The 26784-nt window shown below is 28.5% G+C and overlaps 1 protein-coding gene across 5 annotated transcripts in view; it reads right to left on the bottom strand.

Moving 5' to 3' along the window:
- The window catches only part of Ac3 (Adenylate cyclase 3), a 275553-nt gene that overhangs the window by 243999 nt on the left and 4770 nt on the right, over nt 1-26784 (bottom strand). Inside the window, exon 2 of one of the 5 annotated variants that reach the window (XM_087163807.1) lies at nt 2553-2655. The exons of the other annotated variants lie outside the window; for them this stretch is intronic. The gene's annotated coding sequence lies outside the window, so the exon portion shown is untranslated. The remainder of the gene's footprint in view (nt 1-2552; nt 2656-26784) is intronic. 5 annotated transcript variants of the gene reach the window in all.

Genomic DNA, 26784 nt, shown 5'->3' with positions numbered 1-26784 from the left:
ATATTTTTATATTCATGCTTTTTCAGGGTTAAAAAAAAGTACAGTTTTATATTCATGTTTTTTCAACCATTTACAACTAGTTATAAATGGTTAATATGGTAATGGTTAAAATGGTAATGGCTAATTATAAATGGTTAAAATGGTAATGCTAGTTATAAATAATTAAAAAAATTGTATAGTGTTATATTCATGTTTTTTTAACCATTCACAACTAGCATGGTTTCAAAACCAAAAAAAAAGAAATTAAACTGTGAATTAGAGCTAGTCTTTACGTTAGGAATTGGGCATTGGAGTTAAGTTGTGATTGAGCTGTGTTTTATCACATGGTGGGAGATCGAAAATATAATACTTTTTTGAAGCAGTTTTATGATACTGTCATCTATGCGTGAATTAGTGCATCGTAATATAATAGTCCAGGATCACAAATTGGGCAATGTAAGACACTGGAAACTCTTTATGCGTTGAAGGGAATAGAGGAAATATTGTAGTGCCACCGCTGGGATTCGAACACCCGTCCTACCGGTCATGAAATTGACAGATTAACCCTCTCGAGTATGATATGTACCCAGCTGCAAGGAACCAAGTAACTTCATTACGTGGGTCTAGTTGGAGCAATAAAATTCTGGCTATTTATCCGTAATAGGTAAAAGCAGTTAATAAACGTTTTTTCCCCACAGTTAACACTTTGAATACCATCTTATTTATACTTATTAGACTGTTTTGTTTGAATACGGTTAAGCAACTATTAGATAAACTGTTATTTAACCATTTTTCGAGAAATTTCTAACATTGTACTTAAAAAGCTTTTATACTCATCTTCTATTTGTATCACTAACTGCACTATCACTAACTTATTTGTATCACTTTTCAAATAAACTTTTATTTATAAATATTATTTTGGCCATGTTACTCATTGTCTGCAACAGAAAAAAAAACCCGTCAGTATTGAGACAAAGACATTAGGATGAAAAAACAATTCCATAAATTAGATATACTTTGAACACAATATTGTTTGTTGTTCATTCTTTGATTTATTGTTCATGTTGCTTATTGTTCGCGTTCCTTGCTTGTTGTTTATGTTGCCTGCATTATTTATGGATTGATTTCCAATAAAAGTCAAATAAAAAAGAGATATTCTCGGAAAAGTCTTTAAAGATAAAGATTAATATCAATTGAAATATGGCGAAACTTAGCTAAATAAATGGCTTAATGTTTGAAAATTTGATTGATTGATGCTTACTTTGATTTTGAATGAAAATTTGAAAAGCAAAATAAATGGTTGAATGAATTTAAAAAAATCAAGCATTCTTACGTATTCCATCATGGTATTATAATGTTAAACACGAGTTACTACCAAATCATCAGACAGTTTTGTATATTTGGCTTAACGAGTTAAAGATACATTGTAAAAAAATTCTCTATAATCAAGGAAAATTTTTGGCTGCAAAGTTACCAGAAATCACCCGTACGATATGGAAAAAAAACGTTGGCAGAAATTATACGCACCAGATATTTTTCGTACATACGCAATTGCGTATATTGCTTATTATACGCAAAATATCTATACGCACCAGATATTTTCCGTAGGTCAGGGTACGACAGAGAAATTTGGAATGAAGTTAATTATATACTCTCTGGTCTATTTGCATATTGAAACAAATTTCTGAAATTTGGCGTATTTCTTTAATTATTCCATTTTTGGTCGCCAATTTTGAGACATCGAAAATTATCACGCTTGAAAGAATCGTTATAGAGTTCTTATTTTTTTTCCATCGTTGAAAGTTCAGATGTTCTAAAGCTGGATTCGAACTCGGGACCTTTCGAGTATGAAGTTAACTACAAGGCAATCGGCATCTGTTTCAATGCATCAAACTATGTGTTGCCGCTATGAAACTGAAGCTTTTCATTCCATACAGAAAAAAATTGTTCACCCAATCATCACAATCTGTATCAAGGCTTGCAGTTTTTATTGGTTAGCAGAAAAAATTGGTCTTTTGACAAATTACGATGTAGTTGAACAGTAAGTTTCTGCAGTTTTAAAGAGCAGAAGTTTTCGGCATGGAAGTTACAGAGTATATGTGCTTGTTTAACAGAAACTTTTTACAGTGCATGACTATGAAGTTTTTCTTAGAAGTGCTACTTTTTCTTTTTGAACGCTACATATTGTAAAGTTGTGTTTTTGTTCAAATAACTAAATACGCAGCCCATATTCAATTAATACATGCTTTACAAGCTTTACAGAAATGTACCAATGAAGAAAAAACTGTTAATGCAATTTTAGCTTTTAATCCAACAGGTTGACAACTATTGAACTATAGAGAGTCATGCAAAATGTTACTACTCGTCTGCATCACATCATAACACATATTCAATTAATACATGTTTTACAAGCTTTACAGAAATGTACCAATGAAGAAAAAACTGTTAATGCAATTTCAGCTGTTAATCCAACAGGTTGACAACTATTGAACTATAGAGTGTCATGCAAAATTTTGCTATTCATCTGCATCACATCATAGCTAATGATGGCAGGCATATCGAACATGTCATACCTGAATATCTGTAGTGACGTTTACATATTGCATAAAGTCTGTGCACTCAGCAGTCTTTAAATAATTTACATCTTATTTCATACAGTTCAATATAATTATCACCCTATAAGCGAAATAAAAGTGATAATTCAAGGAATGAATTTTTATAAGTGTATTCTTACTTAAAAACAGTATAATGATTTTGATTGACTTATATTAAGTAAGAGATCAAATTGAAGCAATGCACATTACATCATAATGAATCTTAATAATGTTATTTCCGAAACATTTATATTTTTTCTTGTGTACAATAATTAAATAAAATAATTGATACACCATCATCAAGAGTATGATGTACTGTTCTTTCAATAAAAAATGTTTCACACTGAATAACTTGTAACCCAATGATAAGACTTTATTCTTTTGGCGAACCCTTTTATCGGTTGCAGTTAATCAAAAAAGAATCGATATCAGAAAATCAATTAAAGGTTAAAGTTCCAACGCGGTAAAAAAATAAATAAGACTAAGTTTGAAGAAGAAAGTTTACATTTCGAACGAAAAACTATGAAACTAAGTTGATGAAGTGTGACGTAGCAACACCACAAAGGTTTGAGAAGAGGTCTATCTAAGACATGCTAACTAACAAGAGCTAAGTACTTTTGTTTTAGCAAAATGTGACATAGAATACAATTTAATTTGGTACTTATTAGATCTTACTTGACGTATTTAGATTTCATTTCCCACACTTTATACTTATCATATTTTGTTCCATACATTAAAGAGACCGGGAGCCGCAATGCCTCAGGGGATAGAGCGCTTGCCTTCCAATGAGGAGAACCGGGTTAGAATCCCAGTCGATACAAATTCCGCATCCAGCATGCATCGACCACAGTGCTGACATGAAATATCCTCAGTGGTAGACAGATCATGGGTTAGAGTCCCCTTGCCGTCAGGCTAACCCTGTAAGGTTCTCGTGGTCTTCTTCTCCATGTAACGCAAATGCTGGTTAGCTCCATCAAAAAATTCCTCCACGAAGGCAAATTTCGCCCAATACTCGATCCAGTAGTTCCCTTGTCTTCTGGATTGGGTTCAAAATTACAAGGCTACGGAGTTGAACATTAGTAGAACCAAAATTGGATCGGCTGTTCAACAACGATTATTAAATTTTAAAAAATGAAATAAAAATATAGGTTTTGCAGACAGCACTAGCATTGTAACTAATTATGTTTCAATAATGTTTATAAAATAGTTGGAATTATTCTTTGTAAGAAATTTTAAAAGTTCAGCTATTCATACCTTTCTTTCAACAACCATTTTTCATGAAATTGCTTTTCAAATCATTACTCATTGTTTAGGAAGTCACAAAATCCTTATTTAAAACATTAACTTTAAAATAAAAAGAAACACAGCAAGACTGTTTTTAATAAATAAATAAATTATATATAGTACACACCATAAAATAAAAACTTTGTTATTTCCAAAATTACTCTAGGTAATTATATTTCCAAAAGTAATCAATGTAAATGATAATATAAAACCATCAAAACATACTCATTGTTTATAAATTATCTGATTTGCCCAATTAATGAAGCGATGAAAATCATATAAATATTTAAAGGAGCCGTAAACCCATAAAATTGGATCGGCTGCTCAACAAGGGTTATAAAATAAAATTTAATTAAATTAAAGAGACCAAAAAGTAATGTCGTTTTGGTGTATCTGTTATCAAGATTTTATTTTTAATCAATTACGTATTCATCCTCGTTAGCAATGCAAGATAGAAAATGAATCGAAAAAAATTAGTTAGTTTTTTAGAATGACGAATATTTAATGCTCCGAAACGACATTACTTTCCGGTCCCCTAATATTAATATGTTCCTTTCATGTTCCATATATTAATGTTCCGGCTTTTTTATCTTTCTTTTCTCACAAGAAAAACTAGCTAATACACTTGATTTGAGAGTGACAAAAACATGTAATAAAGCAACTAGCATTACAAATAAAATATTCATATAATGCATAAATACAAAGTTTTCTTTCACTCTATTGAAAGGATAAACATTTCATTCATCGATAAATTAAGTTATTTTTAAAAAGGATTGATTGAGGCGCAATTTGGATCTTAAGAACTTCCGAACTAGATTATCTATTATCATTTTCAAAACAAAGTGAAAGCTGATGACTGATGAATAAGTGCCTTTGCCATATTTTAAAACTGAAACAAAAAAACAAAAATAAATAAATGCTTGCTTCAAGATTATACAGTCAAGTGAAAAGAAAGTGAAAGAAGAGCCTTTTTTTTATTTCACTATTCGAAAGATTTTCTTGGTTAAGAATTCAGTTTTTATTCTGGAAATTAAAAAAAAAAGCTATCTGAATTAGTCAATTAATCAGATGTAATTCAGTGAAATGAAAAAAAAAAGTGCACAAATTGAAAGTTTGATTTTGGAGGGGAAATCGATATCAAATGACATATGCTGATACACATGTACGTGGTCACATGACCAATAAAATTTCTTTTTTCTTGTTGGCAATAAAAAATAAAATCAAACAGAGCTCTAAGCTAGCAAACAAACAAGTTGTTCCAGAATTGGACGAGGGGTAGCGAGGAAGGGGTGGGATTAGTGCTCATTAAAAATCGATTAAAAGCAAAAAAAAGGGATTATTTAATAGAATTGGTTATTGAAGAAAGGTTCTATTTAACATTTTTGTAATATTAGGAACATCAGAAAATATAGTAACATCTGGTAACCATTCACAAAACACATTTTCACATTTAAAACCGTCTTATTTTATAAACCTGCAGAAAACATTAGGTTCAACCAACTATAACATTATAGCTAATAGCATATAGCTATGACTATGACGCACGCACTATGATACACATGTGCGACACATACTATGTTATATATATATATATATAGCAGCTAAATATTTTTGAGTGGTATTCTTTTAATAATTCTTGGTTCAGTAAACCCGTTTTACAGGAATTTTTTTGTAATTTATTGTTGGTTCTTAAAACCAATGAAAGCTTTAAACATTATTGAAATGTATGAAAAATCACACGAATCACACTTCTGAAATTACAAAATAGTCCCATAAGTATTTAATGAGAAATTAAAAAAAAAAAATTAAAAAATCGAAAGTGTTTCTTCCATTATTGTAGGGCAATGTATAAATATAATATGAGTTTAAGCTCATAATATCAAACTTTTTCATAATTTTACTTGAAATTTTTTCCCTCTAAGCTCTTCTATTTTAATGATTCTCACTTCTATTTTATGATTCTATGATTTCACTTCTAAATAAATCTGTATATTATAATGCTATAACATTTTTATTTTTACGGAATCCATTTGAATACAAAATTTAATGTCAACAATATGTTTCTATTATATAAATTAATTTATAAAACATACTAGTTCTGATTTTTTATGTATAAAGTAATAAATATGTATGTAGTTATTGATATACAATGTGTAAAGATTTTGATAAATTTCTATTTAATTTAAAATAAATTTTTAGCAATCCTACTTTTAGTTTAAAAAATTTATTTGTAGCAAAAAGTACGCTACATATATAAGAAATGATTAAAAATTTTTGATGGACAATATTTTTAATAAAAATATTTTTCTTTAATCTAAATTTCAGCGTATTATTTAAATCCATGCAAAATTAATTAAAGTTCTACAGTAAGTAAATTATTTTATAAAATTGGAATAACTTTCAAATAAGTTACAAATAGAGTACATTTTAAGAAACGTGTTTAACCATAATATAGTTCAAATTTTCTGCAAACTTAATATGACAGTATGTTAAATCAAATTTACTTTTTTCATGTTTATCATATTTACTTTTATATGTAAATTCAAATTTACTTTTTTTATATTTATCATATTTACTTTTATATGTTAAATCAAATTTACTTTTTGTAATTGATTATACGTTGATTTATCTTTAATGGATTAAAAAAAATGATTTTATTTCATAGTTTTTGAAGTTAACATCAAATTTGCAACGTTATTTGATATTACACTGAAATTACTTTCATAAAAGTATAATAAAAGTGATGCATTCACTTTCTAATCTAATATATTATGAGGACAAAATTATTTCTGAAATTTCAGTTTATCATGTTTTTAATATCAGCTTATTGAAAGAAAAAAAATGCATTGAAAACAAATAACGATATCCAATAATTATTTAGGTAACCATGATCAAACAAAACTGTTAAAGTAACTGAAATATATAAATCACTTTAACAAATCGTAAAAGTAAGAAATACCCATTTATTGCCACATATATTTCTAAACGAAAGTTAGACATAGTGATATTGGGGACAAATCCATTAACTTAGAAATAAACCACGAATAATGTGTCATTAATCTATTATAATAAATTATATACTTATTGGTTCTTTAAAGTTGTTATATTTTATCATAGAATTTATTTCTTAAAAGAATTGCACCATAATTAACTTTATTAAGGAATAAAAGATATAATATTAATAGTACGATATAATATTAACAGTTCGTGAAGTTGGTTTTTATTTGTGAGTTTAATTTGTGGTCTTTAAATATATACGGCATAAAAAAAACATGCAATGATTTGTAAGCATTTATAAAGAATTTCAAAATGAATGCAACTGTTCAGTGTGAAAAAGAAAATGAATACATTGAATAACTTTTTCTCTCATGATCGGATTTTCCCGTTTCTCATCAATAGAAATTTTGGAAGTTTCGTGAATTTCACTCTAAGTAGATTGCGAAATTCACAGCTTAGCTTTTTCAACTGCTTTTTTAAAGAGTAATAATAAAAACCAATCATCTGCTCCTTTTAATGTTGAAAAGTGTGTTAAACATCATGAAAAAAAGTGTTAAAAGTTGTAGCTTCTCTGTAAAAAATATCTTGAAATTTGATATACATTTCTCCAAAAAATATTTTTCAATTTAAATTTTAAAGCATATTTTGGTAAATATTCAGCTCTGATATATATTCTGCTCTGGTTTGGTATATATTCAGAATACTTTTAACACATAATTGGTATCTTTTGCTTTCTAATGACAACAAAAGAACCAAAATCGGTTCATAAATAAATAAGTTACAGAGGTTACAAACGTATCAACCATCTTGTCGAGTGGCGCCATTTTGTTAAAATGAGTCAGATTTTAATCCGAAGCAATTATTTTAGATGTTTCTCATAAACTAATTTCTTACAAAAAAAATTTCATGAAAATATGTGTCACGACGGGTACGGCTGTTGATCGATTATACTTGAAAACAGCCCTTAACGAGTCCATAGAATAACTGCTTCAGTTTTAAATAACTAATTTAACTCAAAAATATTTGAAAGCCATTCGTAAAATGCTCATTAGTTTTAATTCGAAAAGAAATAAACTAACAAAATACGTCCCCATCTATTAAAGGGGTGAACGTTCGCTGGTTAAAAAAGCATCGAAACTATTTAAAAATTAAAGCAGAGCACTAGTTTAGCTTCCCAAGAAATTCTCTCAAAATTTCAAGGAATTGCGTCATTAAGTTAATTGCACAACATTCGTAAACGCAGAAAACTTAATTACTAGGTCTACGTGCCAACATTTCTTGGCGCTCAGATGCAGTTTAACTTCGATGTTAGCAACTGCTTTGATATATCATTTCAAATCAACCCTTTTTTTTTAACTCATCTTTCTATTTTTATTCCGAACGAATGCCAAGTTGCTTCTTTGTAACAAACCTGATGTATTTGAGATCTTTTCCAACTTTCAAATCAGCGAAAATAGCAGCATTCTGCATTTCAAAAAAAAGGGAAAACATTTTAGATTAGTTTTATAGTATGTTTTTATTCTTGTTTTCTGCACTTTTTGTAAAAATTTGTTGAAAAACCTAAGAATTCGAAGATTTTGTTGAAACACTTTAGCATTCAAAGCAAATTGCTTATTGTGTGCTGCGAACACACATTGAGTTGGATTAAGGTATGTTTGGGCCAATGTGTGTTTTAAGCAGAGTTGGATTAAGGTATTTTGGGGCTAATGTGTGTTGCAATCAGAGTTGGATTAAGGTATGTTTGGGCCAATGTGTGTTGCAAGTAGAGTTCGATTAGGGTATGTTAGAGCCTGAAGCTGATGACATCCGACTTATATAAAATCAGCTAAAATTTAACGATATTCAGCAATATTTAAAAAAAATATGAAATTGAACTCGTCTTCAGCTTGTTTTAAATAAATTCGAAAAAAAAATTCAAATTTTAAAAATTTTCTGAAATTAATTACATTAATTATTAAAATGCAATTAAATGTTTTTGTCAGAAAGAAAACATGCATTAGATTGTAAATTTAAAGTAGTAATAAGGACTATCCAACATACAAACTTTAAAAAGTGAAAGAGATAAAATAGAAGTTTTCGCTTTAATTAAACTTTTTAAATTTTTGCTAAGGAAACAACACCAAAAACTTTTTAATGTTTTGTAATGGTTACAGAAAAATAATTAGGGAAATTATGTACTAGTGACTTAGAAACAAATTAAAATATCAGATAAAGTCATAAAATTGTGCGAAGAGTATTGAATGAAATAAATATATATAAATATATTTTTTTTTTATATTCCGAAATTTACTTAAAATACATAATACATTTTAAGTTATTTTAAAGGAAGATTACAAAACATAACACTTAAAAATACTTGAATTGATTTTTTTATTATCCTTTTTTAAAAAAATTTAACAAATCAACTTTAACCTCAAAAACTAAGAGGTCCCTTGTAAGGTGTTAAAAAATTTCGAAGCAGGGGCAATAGCCCCAGTAACTCCCCTTGTGATCCGGCCTGGTTGAAAGCAATTTATACAATTTGTTGTACAATTTATTTGAACATTTTAGCATTCAAACACTTTAGCATTCAAGGAAAATTTCTCATCGTAGATTTCAAGCAATTTATACAGACTTTTTTTTGGTAACCGTTTTTTATTATCCTTTGTTGAATGGCTGATAAATAACAGCTGATTGTGCAGTTCTTTATGTTCAGCCTTCTGACATTAGTGATGTTCTCTATTGATATTATTATTTGAATCCTTTGTTTATTGTCGTTGAATGTTCTTCTCCGATTAATTATAAGAAAAAAAAAACTTTCGTTGGAAGTATGTTTTAGGGAGAAAATAATTGATCCAATTATTTTTATTTATAAAAATATTTTCCAAGAAGGCTTATCTAAAAAAAGCAGATTTTCAGACTGTCCTTGTCATTAATCCCGCAGGTTTATGAAATGAATATTTAGCATTTTCGGAATGAATATTTAGAGTTTACTTCGGCTACAACAGAAACCAAGTCAAAATCTTTATGTAAAAAACGGGTAAGATAAAGATTTTAAAAAATAACAATTTTATTAATAAAACAACTATTACATTAGTTTAATTTTAGAATGACGCAGTTAAACAATTTCTTGTGCTCCATAGTTCTATACTAAATAACTCGCGGACAAAATAGAACAGCACAAAATTCTCCTTGGACAATATGTTATAAAACAGTGATTTCCAACTGACGGCCCGAGGGCCGCAAAGCTTTTTTTCGTGGACCGCGAACTAAAATATATTAGTTGTCATTTTTTTTGCGGACAATTTTTGTAAAAAATCTGTATGGGTTTAAAATACCCTTCTCGTTAATAAAAACCTAATTTCTTCGTTTCTGTGAAATTTAACATACCAACGGCGCAAAAAAATTATTTCTCAGGTTTTGCATCCAAGAAAACATTTATTCAAATACAAAAATAATCGTGTATGTTGCTCTTTTTTATTTTATTTTTTTTGTATTTTGTGAATATATTTTAGCATGTGCGTATCATGAATTTTCTCGAAGAAATTCTCCGATTTAACTTTTTGAAACCATTCATGTCGGACGAAAATATTTACACACACATTTGCAAATTTTAAATTTAAAATGTAAATATCTATTTTCTGGTGGTTGCAGCAGACAAACCTCAATTTTCTTATTGAACATTTTGTGTGCTACTATGCAAGTTTTAATACCAACCTTTTTAAAGTTTTATATCTTAACAATTAGATATCTGTTGCACATTAATTGTTTAATACATAGGTGCACATTAAAGTTATTGTCGCCCGAATTTTTTAATATGAAATTAAATATTTTTAAAAATCTACTTCTTATTTTAATTTGCAATTCAATACTTTTGTTTTGTACAACTTAGTAAAAATCTGACAGTAATATTTAATGTTCCTTCAAACATAAAAGAGTCCAACATAAAATTTTAATAAAGTTGCTGCCCACCATTTGACTTGTGTTTTTAATTGCGGCCCTCGGCCTCTTGTAAGTTGGAAACCCCTGTTATAAAAAAATAAATTTTTGCGTGAAACTTAACTTTTGCACTTCTTCTTCTTAAATGTTAACTTTTTTAATGCAAGATTTACACACAGTTTTACCGTTTTATACACGGTATAAGATTTTTTCATACATTCTATATCTATTAATGCGTTTCATTTAATATGTTTCGTCCTATATGTTTTATAAAAAAACGGTTTAATCTATTTTTAATAAAAACTTTATCCTGGAAGTAATTTTAATCTATAACTCGCATCAATTGATAATATTACAAAGCAAAAAGTGTCAGCTTCACCGTAAGGCATGAATTATAGGTTTAAAGCATTGTCGTGTTCAATTCTGCTGATTACACTAAATGCGTTATCAGGATTGATATCAATATTTATTAAATACATATTGCAAAGGGTGCGCTATTAGAATATCTCCATATTTATCTCAAGAACGTGGATTGCAATCAATGCATAATTGAGATTTCGAAGGGATAAACAAGACAAAAAAATTTAATATATAAAAATAACAGTAATGCATAAAATATTATATTAAATTAATGTATAATTTTTTATACATAATTATTTACATATAATTGCTTACATATAACAATTTATGTATAATTTGTAAACATAATTAAGTTAAAAATCCACCTGAATTTTGAAATAATAAAGACTCCAACAAAAACGGTAAATGTTTTCAAAAGATATAATGAAAAGAAAATATTACCAGAAACTGTATACCACTTTTTGAGACTCCAGCAAAAACGGTAAATGTTTTCAAAAGATATAATGAAAAGAAAATATTACCAAAAACTGTATACCACTTTTGTTTTTTATAATTGCTTAGATATAACAATTTATATATAATTTATAAATATAATTAAGTCAAAACTCCACCTGAATTTTGAAATAATAAAGACTCCAGCGAAAACGGCAAATGTTTTCAAAAGATATAATGAAAAGACAATATTACCAAAAACTGTATACCACTTTTGTTTTTTAAAGATTTTTTACTGAAATTTAATTTGTTGCCCTGTTAGAAGGAAACGTAATAAACAATATAACTAATAAACAGCCCATAATACTCAACTTAAATAACTCTAAATCATTATATTTTATAATTTAGCTTATGTCTGTAATATATATCAAATTAATTGATAATTACTTTAGCCTAAGCGGTAAATGTTTTTTAAACATTCGTTGGAAATGTTAGCAATTTTTCGCTGTATGCTATAGGGGAAAGTAGGGTAAAAAGATGAAGTTGGTATTTCACCGACACTATCATTGTTTACAATTCCTAAGACTGTTATTGACTCATGAAGTTCACTATAAGTAATTTAAGCTTTAATGGCTCTGTGAATTGTGGAGCAGAGCTTCCCAAATTTTTTTCGCCTATGGAACCTTAAATGATCAATCTGCTTTTAGCGGAACACAGAGTTAGTAAATAGTAAAGCACATAAAAAGATTTGCGAGCGTGTTAATCAGAAAAAGACTACTTTATTTCGAAAATATTTAATAAGAGGAATGGAATTTTTTCTCAGTTTTGTTCATTCGTAGAGTTAAATTCGGTTTTATATTTGACAGTTGAATTAACACTCCTAGAGCTGTATTTAATATAATATTAAATTTATTTTTGGTGTAAATACATTAAGCTGAAAATGAAACAAGTAAACCAAATTATAGTTTTTGTTAAAATTGAAGCTAAAAGAACACCGCTAAAATGTCAAAATGGTCACTATAGAAATATATTCCTTTATTAACTATTTTATTTTGATTTGAAAAGCGCGATGGTAAATACTAATGAGTAATGCAGTTTTTCATAAATGTAGATATATTTCATATTATATTCAACATATACTGTTATAAGAAAAAATAGTTATTTCTTGAAAAAAATTCTATTTTTTTATAGGCATTTTACTTTAATTTCTCGGGACATCTAATTATAAATACAAATTTCAAAAATCATTACTGTGAAATAAAAAACAAGTCTTTACTCTTGCAACCCCATTTACACTTTCACGGAACCCAAGGGTTCCACGGATCACCGTTTGAGAACTGCTGTAATGGAGAACGCTCGGAACATTAAAAAAATTTAAAATCAGAGCATTAAAAAGTTATAGAACTTGGAACATTAAAAGTCTATAAAAGTCCTATCATTAAGAACAACTATACTAACTATTCAAATCAGACTACTGAACTATATAAACTATATCAGACTACTTAGCAACTATACTAACTATACAAATCAGATTGAAACTATACAAATCAGGCGACTTAAAAACTGTGCAACTCAGAACATTAAAAAACTATAGAACTCGTAACATTAAAAAACTCTACATGGGGAAGCATTAAAAAATTATACAACTCGTAACAACAAGAAACTATACAAATCGAAACATTACAAAATTATACAACTCTGAACATTTAAATGTTAACTCGGGACATTAAAAAACTTCACGATTCGTAAAATTAAAAAAAAACTATGCAACTCAGATCATTCTCAGCGTGCAACTCGTAACTCTAAAAACTATATGTGTGATATTTAATATTGGATACTGATACTAAACAAATTGAAATACTAAGAAGGGTATAGATGACGAGAAGTTTGTATAACCCTAAGATAAAACTTTGGTATGAGTGATTCTGGTGAATCACTTATGAATGATTCTGGTGAATTACTCATCATGGTGTACACTGAATATTCTGACTGAGATTATAGTGAGGCGAAAGATAGATACAGAAAATGAGTGTTTGTGTATGATATTAATTATCTATGGTATTTTATTAATTTTTGTTTATATTTTTTAAAGTTTTTGTTGCATTGCCTGTCATTTGGGATTGCATTTTTGTGTTATCTAAGCCTAATTGTATAGTGAATAGTGTTATCTAAGCCTAAGATTGAATTTTTAGTATTATTAACCAAAATGGAAATAGTTTCTTTGCATTTTTGAAAATATACTTTTATATCTTTATTCATACTGTTATCTGTTAGTAATTTTACTTAACCTGATGAGTTAGAAGAAAAAATATGCACAATAGGGTTCGTAAATTAATAATGAAGCACGAAAAAAATTAAAAGATTTTCAAAACGTTGCAAATCACTACCCGAGGTAGGTGAGAAGAAATATCGAAACGTGTTCAATTTTCAGAGAAAACATAAAGAAGTTGAAAACAATTATTATAAACGTCTTCAACTTTCACTATTTTTTTTTAAATTTAACCCTCACGTTAGCATTAATTTTATAACAGTAACAAGTAAAATTTTTTGATTATTTTTGACAAGATGTTTTAAAATATTTAAGCCTGGTATTCACGGCATAGCCTGTATATTAAAATATTAAAAAAATGCTTTGAGTAAAATAACTGCAACTGTTAGCAAATACCATTTCGTAAAATTATAAAACCCACTATTTATTTTCACTTAGTTGTTTCCTATTGTCTTGTTATATTTACACGTTTTATAAAATTATCTTATTTGAAATAAAGTGCTGAAAACTATACTTAAAATCTTTTTCAAAAATCATATTAAACTGAAAACACAATTTATTTCATTAAATGCCTGATAAAGTTGAATATAAAGAGATTTTCCCAACCTGCTTGCAATTTAATTTAGTTAAAATAACGCATTCTGTTAAAAACATTTTTGTATGCATTGTGGGATTTAATGAACTAATTTTGTTTCAACAAACTACAACAAATTTAAGAAATCTTAAGTCATATTTGAAATCAGCATTATGGCATAAATTTTTGTGGATACACATTTTTTATGAATAACTAAATATAATTTCAAATTATCCATTCAAATTTGATAATACTTTATCTTAAAGTCGCATTTATTTACATCGTCTGATTTTGTGAGATTCTGTAATGCCGAACATAATGACTAAAATATTCTAAAATATAATAGAAATGAAATATAAAAAAAGTTTTGAACCAAACTATTACCTATAATATGAATTATTTATAAGGTGTATTATTTTGGATTATTTATAAGTTGCATAATAAGGTGTATTATTTTGAATTATTTATAAGATGTATTGAAAGGTGTATTACTTTTTTGATTATAAATTGAAACGCAAAAACTTGAAATGGGAATCCGTTATTATTAAATCCCTGAAATTAATTAAAAGAAACTATAATTGTTATTTTAAATATACGCTTTTTTTTAAATGAATATGAATAGTTGAATTTAAAAAAACACTAGTTTCAATTAGTAAATATATAAAATAAATAAATGTATTTTTAGTTTAGGGTAAGATAACATTGTCTTATGAAAAATAATGTATTTATGTACTTTTTATATAGTTATTATTTGATAACTCTTAAAAAGTTTTAAATTAGTAATTCATATTTCCAAAGAAGCTCCTTTATTACCCCATAACAAATTCTAAGGAAGACTAAAAACACACCCAAACTGCACATTTTTAAATAAGTATTTAAATAAAATCATTAAAATGGGTCATTTTTACATTTAAGGTTGATTTGAATTCGTATGTATGTAATATATACGAATTAATTCGTATTCGTATTAATTCGTATTCGTATTAATTCGTATATAATACGAATAATTCTTAATATATACGAATTATTCGTACTAATTTGTAATATATACGAATTAATTCGTATACTTTAATATAAGTTTTGAATCTTTTTTTTTGTGTGTGTAAAAGGTAATTCTTTTTACCGACATTGTTTTTGAGATAAACAAGGATTTCTTTTATCATAGTTATTTTATGTTTTATTTGTTATACGAACATTCAAGCAGAGTTCATCGGTAATGAACATCCGAGCCAATTCTGAGTTTACACTATCAATGTTCAACTCCGTAGGTTTGTAATTTTGAGCGCAACCCAGAAGACAAGGAAACTCCAGAATCAAGCATTGAAACAAATAAGCCTTCGTGGAGAAGTTTTTTTTATGGAATTTAACCGCATATGCGTTATATGTAGAGGAAAACCACAAAAACCGTCCATGGGTAGCCCGATGGCAAGGGGATTCTAACCAGTGGTCGTCTACCACTCTGAGTATTTTAAGGCACTATGTTTCATGCGAGCCGGGAACAGATAGGTGTCAACCAGCCACCACTGGGATTCGAACCTGGGGCACCTCATTAAGAAACGAAGGCTCTATCCCCTGAGGCACAATAGCTCGTTATTTCATAGATTAGTAATTTTGTTCAACCTTAAATTTCAAACTATTAAAATTAATTCTTTCATTATTGTAATATAGGTATAAAAATAAATATAATAAGCGTTTTAAAAAAGAAATAATAACAATTGAACAATGTTTACCTAGTACCTAAAAAAGTTCATAATCTTTTTTTTTCTTTCCACAATAAGGTTACAATGTAAAATTCCCAAATAATTAAATAGGGCATTCAGGGATTTAAAAATGAAAGCTGAACATGTCTTTTGAAGAAACAAAAAAAAAAAAACAATTTTATTTTTAACGTATTTTTCTTCATTAACGTGAAACAACGGTTTAATTAATTATTTTTCGCAAAAACATAGTTAAGGCTAACTATTATATTTGAAAAATGACATTTTTGATGAATGGGACGAAATAGCAAAATATATGACAGACTATAATAGCCGGTGTTTGTCACAGAATAATGAATCGATTTCTGCTTGTTTCAGTAAACAAAACAAACGCGATATGCAATTTATCCCACAAAACTATGATAAAATCTTGATAGATCGCAGTTCCCCTGTGTTAATTGTATCGAAACTTCTTTTGTCGAAGAAATCTGTCCCAAACAAAGACGTGGAAGTCGGGCTTAAAGGGATATTCTCAGCATTAAAGTAAACAAGTTAATAATGAATGTTTTGTTTTCAAATAAGCTACGTGCTGAGGACAATTTTTATTTTTGTGTTTAGGGAATGGTGGTAAAAAATTACTCGCTTTATTTCTTTTAGAATTATGCTAAAACGATAGGTGTGAATAATATATATATATATATATATATATATATATATATATATATATATATATATATATATATATATATATACATATATATATATATATATATATACATATATATATATATATATATATATATATATATATATATATATATATATATATATATATATATATATATATATATATATATATATATATATATATATATATATATATACAACAAAAAGGAATAAGAGAAAATAAAAATTAATGAGGAAAATAAAAAAAATAATAATAAGTTTTATTTACTGCGCATAAACTTACTGCGCAGTACATACTGCACTTTACTGCGCAGTGCATACAGCACTTTTTTTGCGGATGTAAACGTGTGAATTGATGACGAGATTCCCTTATTTTGTTATCCCTTATTTTGTTTTTCCGGCTTTCTAATTTTTTTTGAACTTTTAAATTCTCTTTTTAAAAAAATTCATTTTTTTTCTTCTCTTTAAAAATATTTAAATTTTTCCCTTTTTTCTTTGTATTTTTATAAATTTTTTATACATTTTTCAGTTTTGTATTTTTCTAACACTGAAAAAAACTCCGTAACTAATTACGATAAAAGTACCGACACCATTTTACCGAATTTGAAATATGGATTTCACGGTTTTCTGTATTGTTAAAACCATTTTTGCATGAACATGTAATGGAATGAAAAATCTTATGTACCGTACATTTTTGTTTTAATAATGACCATAAAATCACTGAATTACTCTAATTGAATAAATATTGATGTAAAAAATTACGGCATATATTTTGCCATAAAAATGGATTTCACAGTAAGATGGATTTTAAGGACGATACACCTAAAGTGCCGGTACTTACAACGAAATTTGATCCGGAATGTTTTAGACTGTACGCATAAAGAAGACTTCTAAAATAAAGAAAACTAATACAATTACAAAAAATTCTGCAACACATAAAACTGAAATAATTAAGAGGTATTCTTTGTAACAGAACCTACAGAAGAATTTTTCATAAAGAGGAGATTTTTATAACGAAGAAGAATTTTTTTCATATAAATAGCTCTTAATTACTCTATATATAATAAGAAGAGAATAATTGAACTAATCAGGTATTATTATTATTATAAAGTACATCAATTCTAATTCTGTTGATTACAATGCAATTCACGCTTAAAATGCAATTAATTGAATACAACTTGAATCGCAGAAACATTTTGTATTCCTTTTGTCTTTCCTTTTCATTTTCTCAATGCATCGATGTAAAATAAATTGAATATAACTTGTTTTTAAAACAGTCAAACAATCAAATTCTCATTCTTCATTTCTATTTTCAGCTTCCAGTTTTAATTAAATTTAAATATCAAACTAAACTTAAGGGTAGGCGACATTTTCATTAAATGCGCATTATTTAAATTTTTAAAGTAATAATTGCTAACGCTGCCTTCAAGAAATCAGATTTTTGACGAATTTAACTCATACCTGGTCAATCTGCATTATATTTATACAACTAGTTTTTTTAAGAACAAAAATGAATAGGGATAGTACAATTACAGTAGAGACTGGATTAACCGGGATCGGTTTATAAATATCGAAATATTTATAATAAAATAAGTATAGAAAGTGTGAATTTATATAAAATTAAAATGGGTTGTTAATTCTCTTTCTTTTGAGTTAATTTAACGAATAATTTTTACATTGAACAATAATTATATATTTTTTATGAGTTTTTTTAATCAAAATTTGCATAAATTGAATAACTATACGGGATATTCGCTAATTCGGAACGAAAGATTTTTTGACCATCCTGGTTAATCGAGAGTCTACTGTATTTTATTATTAGAATTTATGATGGAATCTAAATAAACTAAAATGGCTTGTTAATTCTCTGTCTTTTGAGTTAATTTAACTAATAATTTTCTATTGAACAATAATTTAACATTTTTTATCAGTTTTTTTTAATCAAAATTTACATAAATTAAATTATCCGCGATATTCGCTAATTCGGAACGAAACATTTCTCGACCATTCCGGTTAATCGAGAGTCTACTGTATTTTATTATTAGAATTTATGAAAAACTTATAACACTTTCTTATGTACCGTAAAAAAATTATGTTTTATTGTATTAACTAACTGTCACGAGAACAACTATTGGAGGGAGAATTGACGATAAAATGAGAAAAAATTGTGCAACCTTTAAGTTTTTTTTTCTTCCTTAAGCATAATTTATTTGTTTACAACCCCCTATCTTCGTATTAAATGCTCCCGGACCGTCCAAGGAACATTAAATTATTTCTATTTTATTTGTTGTAGTGTATTTCTCTCGGGTTTGAGCGACTTTCCATAGATGAGTGCCTAACAGTGAGGTTAATTTACAATACAGCAACCTTTAACTACTGATTCTCTTTTATTTAGAACTTTTCCTCTTGCCTGTAGTTGGTTTACTTTTACAAGCTTTTACTTCTTTTAAAATTTGTTACCTGAACTAAACCTAACTTTACCTAACTTCTTTTAGTTTAAAAAATAAAATAAATAAAAAAATAAAAATAAAACAAGGGAACAAGTCGCTAAAGGCCGCTGGATTGGAAAACTGCAACCTAGAGCTTAGAGACATTCTCCTAAACCACACCAATACCGAATTTTAGTTTGACAGCATGATTAAATACAATTAAATTAAAATTATAAAATCATAACATTATGAATACTAATCAATCAACGCCGCGATAAAATTATTAACCGTCAACCGGTCCACTGTGATAAAAAGGTTTTATAACCATCGTTGAACAGCCAACCGGAATTTGATTTTACGGCTACCAATGTTCTACTCCGTACTCGATAATTTTGAGCCTAATACAGAAGACGACGAAACTCCTGGATCAAGTATTGGGAGAAATTTGCCTTCGTTTAAGACTTTTTGATGGAACTAACCCGCATTTGCGTTACATTGAGAGGAAAACAACGAAAACCTCCCATGGTTAGCCTGACGGTAAGGGAACTCTAACCTATGATTCATCTATCACTGATATTTTACGCCAGCATTGTGGTCAGTGCGAGCAGGGTGCGAAATTCTTATCGACCAGCAATTGTTGGGATTCGAACCTGCTTCACCTCATTGGTAGGCGAACAATCTTTCCCCTCAGCCACCACTGCTCTAAAAAAAGGTTGCAGAGCAATTATCTATTCGATACTATTCATTTTCTCATACAAGAAACAGTCCTGTAAATATCTAATATCGATTATATAGTTAACGTACAGTGACTTTAACAAAACGTTTTCTTTAAAACGAAATTTTTATAGTTATTTTAGACTTAATGCAAAAAATATAAAGAATAACAAGAAATTTTTACTTTACGTAATTTAATTAAGTTTTCTAAAATTGTTCAAAATACGTTCAAAATATGTTTAAGATATTCAACAACTAAACGTTTATTGAAATCTACATTTATGTAAGAATAATAATAACAGGTGAAACTTATTAGAGAATGCTGTCATATGTCTGCCATATAAGTATGGTATCTGAAGGACAATATTTTGCAGGATGTTGAGCAGACAAAAAATAATTGAATCGCATGTCATATTAAACACGAAATAAAAATAAAAAGTTTTTTCTCCTGCCTATACCTTCAATAATATGAAGCAAAACTATTTTATATTGGCGTAGCTGATGGAAATAAAAGTTTAAAAAAATGAAAATGCATGTTAAGTTTTTAGAAAAGGTGTTTTTTTATCAGTGAAATAAATATGCTCAACCATTAAAAAATATACATCCTAAATATTTTATTAATATTCCATAAAAAACAAGAATATGTCCTTTAAAATAAAATTAAAAACGTACAAAAAAAGCTTATGAGTGATTTACTCAAGCAAAATTACTCAATAAAAAATCTCAAATAAGTAATTTAACAAATTATTTACACACATAAAATATTTTAATACTAGTGGGACTAATTAAACAAATATGTTTAATTGGATTAGCATTTTTTTTTACATGTAAGGAATTAAAAGATGTATTAGATTGACTAAATAAATAAATATTATTTTTTAGGGAAAAAGTCAAATTTTTTCTTTCGAAATTCTTAGTAATCGTTCAAAACAAGAAAACATTATTACGCATATGAAAAGCCATTACGGCGCGTGCACATTAAAGGTGGTTTAAAAGACATTAAGTGAGCAAATTTTTTAATGTGAAAAACATGTTTTTTTTTTTCATTCTAAGCATATTTTTCTAACATGTTTTACTCCCACGATTTTTATTTGAATTATCAAATATATCTTAAAAATTATATAATTTCTTTCTTCGGTTCTTGCTTTCAACCCTAGGTTATTAAAACATGTCCCTGTATTAAATAAATTTGAAATGTAGAAAAATATTACCATAAACATTTAAAAAAGATATATTGGGACATAAAATTAACAAAATATTTGGTACCGTAATCTTAAAATACTAAAATAACTATAAAAATTACAATACGAAAATACTACTACTACTAAATAAATACTAAATATACTGCCATACTAGAATAATTACAATATTTTGGGATACATTATTTTAAGATTTCGCATTATTTCGGATTTGATTTAGCCAAAATCAATAAATTTGAACATGCTTGAGGTGATTTGTGACTATTTTGGGTGACTATTTTTAAAAGAGCTAAAGCAAGGCACATGAAAATCAATAATTTTTTGTAATTTAATTCAATCAATTCCTTTCCTATATGAGGAACTGCATAGTAATGAAAAAATAATAAGTTATAATTTTTATTTCATTCCATAACCGTCGATGAACTGCCGACCCATGTTTTGAGTTTACGGCTGCTAATGTTCAATTCCGTAGTCTTGTAATTTTGAACCCAATCCAGAAGACAAGGGAATTCCTGGAATAAGTATTGGGAGAAATTTGCCTTCGCGTAGGACTTTTTGATAGAACTAATCAGCATCTGCGTTACAAGGAGAGGAAGACCACGGGAACCTCCCACCGTTAGCCTGACGGTAAAAGGTACTTTAACAAATGATCCGCCTACCACTGAGCATATTTTACGTCAGCACTGTTGTCGTGCTAGCCGGTTGCGGAATTCGCATACACCAGGATTCGCATACATAGGATTCGAACCCTATTCACCTAGTTGGGAAGCGAGAGCTCTCTCCCCTGTCATCCAATTCTACGAGTCCCTTACTAATTTGAAATATTCGATTCAAATTTAAACGCAAAAAATAAATAAATAAATAAATAAAACAGTCAATAAATGAACCAAAATTGATTTCTCTCTCTCGTTTTAAATCCCTCTCTCTGATAAATATATTCTTTTTTGACTTCGTACTACATTTCGAGACTGCCGGCCTGGTGGCCGAGCGGTTAGCGTGCCTGACTGCGAAGCCATAGCCTGCGGGTTCGAATCCCGCTCTGGGCATGGATGTTTCTCTCTCTCTTTGTGCTGTCCTCTGTTGTTTATGTGCATGATGTGTGAATGTGGCCCACCCTATAAACGGGTTCGTGGCAGTGTGGCGTGGGCAATGTTGCTCGCCTCCGTGACTTTGGTTCACAGGTGCCCACTGGGTAACGCCAAATGAGCAACAATTCTGGCATAGTATAGGCAAAAGATTCAAATTCAGTGCCTGCCATTGGAAAAAAAAACATTTCGTTGACATTTAGACGCAGGAATACAGAAGAAAAACACAATTCTCGATTTGTAATAATCAATATATTTCAGACATAAGTTTCATCTGCAAAAATATTAGCTTATGTTAGGGTAAACCAACCAGTGAAGGAACACTACCCAGTGAAGGAACATTTCATATATATTGATTAAAAATTAGAATTTGAAAGTTTTTTTTTAGATTGATTGGTAACAATAGCTTACTGCCAAACAATAGGAAGTCATCTAGCAATATTTTGGATTATGTGGTCAAATAGACTTCTCGGGAAAAATTTTTGAATCTTTTATTATCTCTGCAACACCTTGTTTCATTGAAAAAATTATAAGGTGAGTGTTTGTATTTATATGTTTGAAGTGGAATTAATTGCATGTAGTAGTCTTATTTTTCTCACTGTGAAAAAGAAAATTCAAAATATAGTTATTGAAGTTACGTTTTATTTTTTTTAAAGCACCATAGCACAATCAAGTACTGAGATAAGGGGGTGTTCCTTCACTGGATCACCACACGATGAAAAACCAGTGAAGGAACAAGTGTTTCTTTACTGGGTTCATTTCTCAGTTAATGAAAATAAAAGAGATTTTTTAACTTTCCTGTACTTTTAGTCATATTATACATTAAAATTTTGTTTAAAAGACAAAAAACAACTTCTAACCAGTGAAGGAACAGGCATGTTCCTTCACTGGATCACCAAACAATGAAAAACCAGTGAAGGAACAAGTGTTTCTTTACTGGATTCATTTCCCAGTTAATGAAAATAAAAGAAATTTTTTAATTTTCTTGTAGGTTTAGTCATATTATACATCAAAATTCCGTTTAAAAGACAAAAAACAACTTCTAACCAGTGAAGAAACAGGCATGTTCCTTCACTGGGACTAACAGTAATGTTTGAAATATGATTTTACATGACAGTAATTTTGCTATATAGATATGACATGATAAGTAATTCTGCTATATAGAGGACAACCAAAATTTTGTTAAAAATTGTATGAATAATTCCTGAAATAATTTCAGTTCAAAATGTTAATTTAATAGCTAAATTTATGAAAACATTATAATTTATATTTATTAATGGGGTGTATAGTAGCATCAAATGTTAGGCAACTTAATAAACTATGTTTACAAATCGAAAACTAATTAAATATAATCATAAAAATTTGAATAGAACAATTTTTCGCTAGCTTTTGCACCAAGAACTCCTAATATGCTATCATTATAGGATAGCAACGTGATTATATAATTTATAAAAACGACTTTACAATGTTAGAATTTAGAAGCAAGCTCCTCAACAAAAAACAGAGTTAAACAGAAACGATACTCAATTTCTTCAGAAGCTTGAGAGGAAAATCCCTCAAGATATGGTGCAAATTTTTAAAGCAGCATTGACTGAAGAGTCTAATATCGAAAATATCCAAGATCCTGTACTTTTTTCAATATGGAAGAAGTACGTATTAAAAGAAGACCACTTGGTTAACTCAAACTTAAGAACTGAAGCTAGTATTGATAATGAATGCATCTTAGATATCGAATTTGAAATGAGTCCTCAAGCTGATCCTCTCTTAGTTGAAAAAAGAAATGATTCTAGAAGTAAAACCAGTACTTCTAAAGATCCTCTAGATATAAGTCAACAAAAGATAGATTTGCCTCAAACTTCCAGACACCTTTCCCCCGTCTATTTTCGAGAAAGGCATTCTAGAAATGTTGCTGAAAAATCAAAAGAAGTTTGGAAGAACCGTTTACATTGGCCAAATATTGATGATAAAAAGAAAGGTCAAATAAGAAGAAAAACGAATAAATTACCTTTTGCACTAATTTCAGAGAAATGGCAAAAATTTCAAGAGGCTGAAAGATCTAAAAAAAGTTTAAACAAGAGAACATGGAAAAGAAAAAGAAAAAAAATACTTAAAAAAGAAAAAAAGCTTCAAGAAATAAGAGGAAAAAGAGTAAACAAAAAGGTGATAAAATAATAATGATAATAAACAGCATCGGATGACATAATGATTTAGATTTGACTGTCAAATTATAAGAAAGAATGATTTTTTTTATTTATTTTGTATTTAACATCACTTTAATTTCTAGTTCATGATAACAGAAAAAAGTTTGCATTTTACAAGTACTTGTATGTTATAATTTCACAAATAGTCTTGTTTTTATATATTTGTATGCCTAAAAAATTCATAAAGAGCATTAAAAAATAACCAAAATTAAGTGTTCCTTTACTGGGCAATTTTGTGTTCCTTCACTGGGTAGAGCTGTTCCTTCACTGGGTCTTCTTACTACTTGTTATTTGAACCTCCAAAACTTTAAAACAATATTATGTAAGTTCTCTACAATTTTTTTGCATAGTTTGCAATTAGTAACAAATATGTTGACACTGTCATTTAACTGAAATTACGAATTTTGAAATTAATATGATTTTTTAAAAGGCAAGCGAAGCTTAAGTGTTCCTATACTGTTTAGTTTACCCTACTAAACAATATTAATACCTAAACTGATGCGTAATATTGACAAAATTTGAAATGTCATGTTCAAAATGTTTACGCGAAGGCTCGCGTAAACATTTTGAACATGACATTTCAAACTTTTCATGAACAACAACAATTCAATGACAATTCATGAACTTTTATGTTTTAAATTTATGTATGTAGAAATCAGAACGAAATTTATAGTTATAAATACCCTATTAACCCTTACGGAACTGTAAATTTGGGTTCCAAACTTTAATCAGGCAACGCATTAGCAACTGAGACATTTTGCGTCTTGAGGGTTCTTGTAGGTAATTTTATGCTTGTTTTGGGTACATTTCTTCCAGTGGTAGATTAGCTAAGTTTATGTTTTCATACATGATTATTTGTCCTGTAAATTTGATTTTTGCAAGTTGCTTTTTCTACAACTACATGTAAATGATTCAAAAGTTCTTATTAATCACCGTTTTTTTTTTCAATTCTCTAGAGTTAAGCCTTTTGAAATGTTGGCAAAAAATTACCCAAAAAATCTGTAAACTTTGCTTTTAATTGTCTGTCACTTTTTAAAATAATTTGTAGAAGGTGTAGTAGTTGGAAGCCCTGTATTCTTATTGAAAAGGCTTACTTTATCTCTTTGTGGCTTAAGTAATAGTGCTAGGTGAGTAGGTACTTTATTTACATCGCACTAGAGCTGAACAATGGATTATTGGAGATGGTCTGAGAACATGCCATCGCAATTTTGATCCTCTACAGAGGGGATTTCTCCCCTGCTTTTGCAACCCAACGAACGGCGCGCACTTTACAGTTGAACGAGGACCGATACCGTGCACCCTTGGTCATTACGCAGGCTGATCCAGAGATGCCAACTGCTCCGGACACGCCAAAATAATTTAAAAAACGGTAAATAACTACACAGTAAATTTTGAAAATATTTTACTAATTTTGCTTGCTTTTTAGAGTGTATAGCATGACATAAGTCTGTAAAGAGGTGAATTATTTAAGCCTACGAATTATTTAGAAATAGCGGTGAATAAAAATCTACAAATTGAATTTATTAAACCAAGAATCACAATTGATAATCTACCACTTTAAAATATATATTTGCTGTCCGGAGCAAGTTGGCATCTCTGCTGATCTCCTGTGGCAACTTAAAATTGGTGAACGTTTAGAATAATTCATTTTACATTTCTAGTGGTTTGTAATACTTTCTGACTAAGTGACACAAGACTAGCAGCACTGCGCCAGAAAGGGTTAAAAATACAAGTAAATAACAATGATAAGAGAACTAGAACATTGTTCGTATGTTTTGGAGGGTTTTAAATTTAAATACAAATAACGTAATTGTTCGATATAGGACGCATTTGTAGGGATAAAATAAAATAAATAGAAAAATAATATGTAGTTTCATAGCTTCTGCGTGACAAGAAAGCAAGGAAAAAATAAACCAAAACTCAACAAATTAGAAAAAAATAGCTTAATAGTTCATTAGTGTTTCTAGTTGTTACTATTCCGCATTTAAATAGAAACGCAACTGTTGACAAAGCAAACAAATATAATTACAGTCACAGATGCAATTTATTTGCATTAGCATTTTAACAACGATGAATTCCTTTTTCTTCATTTTATTTTACCTGTATTATTAATACATTTCATAAATATAACATGTAAAAGATATAAGTTTTCTTAAAGAAAATTGATACTCTAGTTTCAATTTTCATTTGATACTCTAAGTTTCTTATTTTTATGCTCATTTCATATTCCCTATCGTGGTTTGTCTTGCTCCCAGTTTTGATTAAATTCAAAACATGGTAGCGCTATAATATTTACAAATGTTGTTGCTTTTGTAACTTTACCACTACCATCTTCTACACTGCATGATTTCTTACGTTTTTTCTT

This window comes from Parasteatoda tepidariorum, chromosome 5 (genome assembly GCF_982258835.1).
Source record: "Parasteatoda tepidariorum strain Cologne lab strain chromosome 5, Ptep-v5.0, whole genome shotgun sequence".
NCBI classification, from domain to species: domain Eukaryota; kingdom Metazoa; phylum Arthropoda; class Arachnida; order Araneae; family Theridiidae; genus Parasteatoda; species Parasteatoda tepidariorum.
This window is presented reverse-complemented; position numbering and strand designations above follow the sequence as displayed.